The sequence below is a fragment of the Triticum dicoccoides genome, chromosome 1B (assembly GCF_002162155.2).
Source record: "Triticum dicoccoides isolate Atlit2015 ecotype Zavitan chromosome 1B, WEW_v2.0, whole genome shotgun sequence".
Classification (NCBI taxonomy): domain Eukaryota; kingdom Viridiplantae; phylum Streptophyta; class Magnoliopsida; order Poales; family Poaceae; genus Triticum; species Triticum dicoccoides.
The window spans coordinates 156,190,044-156,194,886 of record NC_041381.1 but is presented as its reverse complement, the minus strand read 5'-3'; positions in this window follow the sequence as shown (position 1 = coordinate 156,194,886).

Below are 4,843 nucleotides of genomic sequence, written 5' to 3'. Positions count from 1 at the left end.
GCATGAATATGATTTGATCATGTTTATTGCAATACGGTTATTCATTTAAAATCAGAGAATAATTGTTGTTCTGTTTACATGAATAAAACCTTCAATGGTCATACACCCAATGAAAATAGTTTGTTGGATCTCGATCATAGTGATACACATATTCATAATATTGATGCCAAAAGATGCAAAGTTAATAATGATAGTGCAACTTATTTGTGGCACTGCCGTTTGGGTCATATCGGTGTAAAGCGCATAAAGAAACTCCATAAAGATGGATTTTTGGAATCACTTGGTTATGAATCATTTGATGCTTGCGAACCGTGCCTTTTGGGGAAGATGACTAAAACTCCTTTCTTCGGAACAATGGAACGAGCTACTGACTTGTTGGAAATACTACATACCGATGTATGTGATCCAATGAGTGTTGATGCTCGTGGCAAGTATCGTTATTTTCTGACCTTCACAAGATCATTTGAGCAGATATGGGTATATCTACTTGATGAAACATAAGTCTGAAATAATTGAAAGGTCCAAAGAATTTCAGAGTGAAGTGGAAAAATCACCGTAACAAGAAAATAAAGTTTCTACGATCTGATCGCGGAGACGAATATTTGAGTTACGAGTTTGGTCTTCAATTAAAACAATGTGGAATAGTTTCACAGCTCACGCCACCTGGAACACCACAATGTTATGGTGTGTCCGAACGTTGTAACTGCACTTTATTGGATATGGTGCGATCTATGATGTCTCTTATCGGTTTTACCACTATCGTTTTGGGGTTGTGCATTAGAGACAGTTGCATTCACGTTTAAAAGGGCACCATCTAAATCCGTTGAGACGACACCGTATGAACTATGGTTTAGCAGTAAACCTAAGTTGTCGTTTCTTAAAGTTTGGAGTTGCGATGCTTATATGAAAAAGTTTCAACCTGATAAGCTCGAACCCAAATCGGAGAAGTGCGTCTTCATAGAATACCCAAAGGAAACTGTTGGGTACTCCTTCTATCACAAATCCAAAGGCAAAATATTCATTGCTTAGAATGGATCCTTTCTAGAGAAGGAGTTTCTCTCGAAAGAAGTGAGTCGGAGGAAAGTAGGACTTGATGAGGTAACTGTACCTGCTCCCTTATTTGAAAGTAGTTCATCACAGAAATCTGTTCCTGTGACTACTACACCAATTAGTGAGGAAGTTAATGATGATGATCATGAAACTTAAGATTAAGTTACTACAGAACCTCATAGGTCTTCCAGAGTAAGATCTGCACCAGAGTGGTACGGTAATCCTGTTCTGGAAGTTATGTTACTAGACCATGACGAACCTACGAACTATGAAGAAGCGATGGTGAGCCCAGATTCCGCAAAATGGCTTGAGGCTATGAGATCTGAGATAAGATCCATGTATGAAAACAAAGTATGGACTTTGATTGACTTGCCCAATGATCGGCGAGACATTGAGATTAAATGGATCTTCAAGAGGAAGACGGACGCTGATAGTGTTACTATCTACAAAGCTAGAATTGTCGCAAAAGGTTTTCGACAAGTTCAAGGTGTTGACTACGATGAGAGTTTTTCACTCGTATCTATGCTTAAGTCTGTCTGAATCATGTTAGCAATTGCCACATTTATGAAATCTGGCAAATGGATGTCAAAACTGCATTCCTTAATGGATTTTTTAAAAAAGAGTTGTATATGATGCAACCAGAAGGTTTTGTCGATCCGAAAGGTGCTAACAAAATGTGCAAGCTCCAGCGATCCATCAATGGACTGGTGCAAGCATCTCGGAGTTGGAATATACGCTTCGATAAGTTGATCAAAGCATATAGTTTTAATACAGACTTGCGGTGAAGCCTGTATTTACAGGAAAGTGAGTGGGAGCACTACAACATTTTTGATAAGTACATGTGAATGACATATTGTTGATCGAAAATAATATAGAATTTTTCTGGAAAGCATAAAGGAGTGTTTGAAAGGAGTTTTTCAAAGAAAGACCTTGGTGAAGCTGCTTACACATTGAGCATCAAGATCTATAGAGATACATCAAGACGCTTGATAAGATTTTTCAATGAGTACATACCTTGACAAGATTTTGAAGTAGTTCAAAATGGAACAGTCAAAGAAAGAGTTCTTGCCTGTATTGCAAGGTGTGAAGTTGAGTAAGACTCAAAACCCGACCATGCCAGAAAATAGAAAAGAATGAACAGTCATTCCCTATGCCTCAGTCATAGGTTCTATAAAGTATGCTATGCTGTGTACTAGACCTATTGTATACCTTGCTCTGAGTTTGGCAAAGGAATACAATTTTGATCTAAAAGTAGAACACTAGAACATCGGTCAAGAATATCCTTAGTGAGGACTAAGGAGATGTTTCTCGATTATGGAGGTGATAAAAGAGCCAGTCGTAAAAGTTACAATGATGCAAGCTTTTACACCAATCCAGATGACTCTAAGTCTCAATCTGGATACATATTGAAAGTGGGAGCAATTAGCTAGAGTAGCTCCGTGCAGAGCATTGTGAACATAGAATATTTGCAAAATACATACGGCTCTGAATGTGACAGACCCGTTGACTAAACTTCTCTCATGAGCAAAACATGATCATACCTTAGTACTCCTTGGGTGTTAATCACATAGCCATGTGAACTAGATTATTGACTCTAGTAAACCCTTTGGGCATTGATCACATGACGATGTGAACTATGGGTATTAATCACATACAAATGTGAATATTGGTGTTAAATCACATGGTGATGTGAACTAGATTATTGACTCTAGTGCAAGTGGGAGACTGAAGGAAATATGCCCTAGAGGAAATAATAAAGTTATTATTTATTTCCTTATTTCATGATAAATGTTTATTATTCATGCTAAAATTGTATTAACCGGAAACATAATACATGTGTGAATACGTAGACAAACATAGTGTCACTAGTATGCCTCTACTTGACTAGCTCGTGAATCAAAGATGGTTAAGTTTCCTAGCCATGGACAAAAGAGTTGTCATTTGATTAACGGGATCAAATCATTAGGAGAATGATGTGATTGACTTGACCCATTCCGTTAGCTTAGCACACGATCGTTTAGTATGTTGCTACTTTTTCTTCATGGCTTATACATGTTCCTGTGACTATGAGATTATGCAACTCCCGTTTACCGGAGGAACACTTTGTGTGCTACCAAACGTCACAACGTAACTGGGTGATTATAAAGGTGCTCTACAGGTGTCTCCAAAGGTACATGTTGAGTTGGCATAATTCGAGATTAGGTTTTGTCACTCCGATTGTCGGAGAGGTATCTCTAGGCCATCTCGGTAATACTCATCACTTAAGCCTTGCAAGCATTGTAACTAATGAGTTAGTTATGAAATGATGTATTACGGAACGAGTAAAGAGACTTGCTGGTAACGAGATTGAACTAGGTATTGGATACCGACGATCGAATCTCGGGCAAGTAACATACCGATGACAAAGGGAACAACGTATGTTGTTATGCGGTTTGACCGATAAAGATCTTCGTAGAATATATAGGAACCAATATGAACATCCAGGTTTCACTATTGGTTATTGACCGAGAATAGCTCTAGGTCATGTCTACATAGTTCTCGAACCCGTAGGGTCCGCACGCTTAACGTTACGATGACAATTTTATTATGAGTTTATAAGTTTTGATGTACCGAAGTTTGTTCGGAGTCCCGGATGTGATCACGGACATGACGAGGAGTCTCGAAATGGTCGAGACATAAAGATTGATATATTGGACGACTATATTCGGACACCGGAAGTGTTCCGGGTGATTTCGGAGAAAACCGGAGTGCCGAAGGGTTACCGGAACCCCCTGGGAGAGTTAATGGGCCACATGGGCCTTAGTGGGAAGAGAGAGGGGCGGCCAGGGTGGGCCGCGCGCCCCCTCTCCCTCTGGTCCGAATTGGACTAGGAGGAGGGGGGGCGGCGCCCCCCTCTTTCCTTCCCCATCTCCCCCTTCCTTTCCCCCTCCTAGTAGGAGTAGGAAAAGGGGGAGTCCTACTCCTACTAGGAGGAGGACTCCTCCTCCTTGGCGCGCCCCAAGGGGCCCGCCGGCCTCCCCCCTTGCTCCTTTATATACGGGGGCAGGGGGGCACCCTAGGAGACACAAGTTGATCTACGGATCGTTCCTTAGCCGTGTGCGGTGCCCCCCTCCACCATATTCCACCTCGATCATATCGTCGCGGAGTTTAGGCGAAGCCCTGTGCCGGTAGAACATCATCATCGTCACCACGCCGTCGTGCTGACGGAACTCATCCCCGATGCTTTGCTGGATTGGATCCCGGGGAACGTCATCGAGCTGAACGTGTGCTGAACACGGAGGTGCCATACGTTCGGTGCTTGGATCGGTCGGATCGTGAAGACGTACGACTACATCAACCGCATTGTCATAACGCTTCCGCTTATGGTCTACGAGGGTACATGGACAACACTCTCCCCTCTCGTTGCTATGCCATCACCATGATCTTGCGTGTGCGTAGGAATTTTTTTGAAATTACTACGTTCCCCAACATCCGCGAGGGTTAAAACTACAGCAAGATAGCTAAGGAGAGCAATAACAGGATGAGTTACAAGGATAAAAGAGAACTGCTTGCAAACACTGATCATGTCGACACCATCAACACAAATGGGAACTTTAGCTATCATCATCATTTGACCAAGCATGGTAGTGAGCCAGTGACTTGAGCTTGGCCGTATAGTTTCCACGCAACAACAATTCTCAAAGAGAGGAGGGGTGCCAAAAGGGAACAAGGCGAGGTGAATCGCAAACTCGGTAACCCGACTTCAAATGAACATCAGGCTCTTCCGCAAACTTGGTTGAATGACGAGATCAAG